Raw genomic sequence first — 2,069 nt, forward strand, 5'->3', positions numbered from 1 at the left:
ACTGCACCTGGCCAGGATGTTGTTGTTGTTGTTTTAAAACAAGTATTCTAAAAGAATAAGCTATTTAAAATATATACAATTTATGGTAAAGTTTCTTGAAGCTGTAGCGAATTAAACAAATTTTTAGGCATGTATATTCAACCGTAATATGGCGTAGTTCCCTCCAAGCAAATAAAGATTATTATTTTTATTTTTAATGCAGGTATGTCCAGAAAGAAGTATATTGAAGCAATGATATTGATCATTACTATATATTGATCAATACTATCATACTATATAGTTCCATATAATTAGCAAAGTCCTACCACATTTGTGTTCACATTTTATGAATCACGGGATTCATAAAAATCCCGTGGAGTGTGTGGCATTATTTCTATTTTAGGAATGAAGAAGTTGAGGCTTAGAGAGATGAAATGACTTGCCCAAAGTAATAATGCTAGAAATTGTGGGACTATCATTCAGACTCAAGTTTCACAATAAATCCTAGCCTTACTGAAATTGGTATAACAGGGAATTGCGATTTCCTCTCAAAATGAACTGAGATGTGATATCAGGGACAGACATGGAGAGGGGCTCAGAGCTACTTGTTAGATGTGCTATTTTACATGCATTATTTATAAAAACTATATGTAAGTAATAAAATGTTTTGAATAATTTAATCATTATTATACACCTTTTATTTTTAAATTTTTTACTTTGGATAATTTCAAACATATAACAGAGAGAATGACATTTGCAAGCTGCTATATTACCCGCTACCCAGTTTCATCAGTTATCAACTCCTGGCTATTCTTTTTTTTTTTTCTGTGACACAGAGTCTTGCTCTGTCACCCAGGCTGGAGTGCAGTGGCATGATCTTGGCTCACTGCAATTTCTGCCTCCCAGGTTCAAGTAATTCTCATGCCTCAGCCTCCCAAGCAGCTGAGATTACATGTGCAGCCGTGACACCTGGCTAATTTTTGTATTTTTAGTAGAGACGGGGTTTTGCCATGTTGGCCAGGCTAGTCTCAAACTCCTGACCTCAAGGCCAACTCCTGGTTACTCTTAATTCACCTATATCCCTTCTACTTTCTCCCTACTGAATTATTCTGAGTCAACTTGAAGATGTGTAATTTCATTTGTACATATTCTGTTATGCACAATTTTATTTTAAAATAGCTTTTAAATAATAATTACAACTTGGGAATACTGAAAAGCTGAATAGTTTTTTAGAAGCTGTTAGTGTAGTTAATATAGACCAGTTAATGCAGTTAATGTAGTCCAGTTAATGTAGACCAATAGATAGCATTTCTTGAGTTCAAAATGATCATATACATTATGCTTTTCTCTTAGAATTTAAATGTCTAGTAATAAAAGGGGAAAGTGTTTTACCTGTTCTCTGCAGTCTTCTCTCAGTTCTCTGTCTAAAGTAAAAGATTAAAACATTAATTATATTAAAAATCTAATAAAGGACCTTAAGAAAATTTTTTACAACATTAAAACAGAAATGCTTAAAACAATAACAAATAAGTTAAAATGCTGAAAACTCTAGAGAAATAAAAAAGCAAACCTTAACATAGTATGAAAGTACCAATCATTTTCATACATATGTGTATGGCTACCTTGGGTTACAGTATTTACTATGTATAGTATATACTATAGTATATACTAGCAGCATATAACTTGAGAGCTTATTAGAAATGCAGAGCCATAGGCTCCAGCCCAGATCTACTGAATCAGAATCAACTTTTTAACAAGATCTCCAAATTTATATATATTTATTTGTATGATCATTGAAATTTCACCTTTGTAATAATCAGGCAACTTGGTATTTTATATCAGTCACAAGCAGTCTTATACCGACTAGAAATGCTCAGAGTTTTCTTACTTTTATTAATTTACTGAAAGTTCTTACAAGCTATAACATAGTTTTTCTGTTATACTTTGAATACTTGGGTGTCTTGAATACCATTACCTTCTGCATTACAGGTATTAGTCATCAAAATCCAGAACAGATGTCTTTTCAAGTTCACTCCTTCCGTCAATTATTTGTCTGCAGTATATGGGTGTTTTAATTGGGAAAAGAATTA

General features: G+C 32.4%; 1 long non-coding RNA gene across 1 annotated transcript in view; it reads right to left on the reverse strand.

The window, feature by feature from the left end:
- Nucleotides 1-2,069, reverse strand: part of LOC108541938 (uncharacterized) — an 86,356-nt gene that overhangs the window by 28,032 nt on the left and 56,255 nt on the right. The window contains exons 3-4 of the long non-coding RNA XR_001889124.1: nt 1,955-2,032; nt 1,372-1,403 (exon numbers count right to left, since the gene is read on the reverse strand). This is a non-coding gene — a long non-coding RNA (uncharacterized LOC108541938). The remainder of the gene's footprint in view (nt 1-1,371; nt 1,404-1,954; nt 2,033-2,069) is intronic.

The sequence above is a fragment of the Rhinopithecus bieti genome, unplaced genomic scaffold (assembly GCF_001698545.2).
Source record: "Rhinopithecus bieti isolate Rb0 unplaced genomic scaffold, ASM169854v2 scaffold_21419, whole genome shotgun sequence".
NCBI lineage: Eukaryota > Metazoa > Chordata > Mammalia > Primates > Cercopithecidae > Rhinopithecus > Rhinopithecus bieti.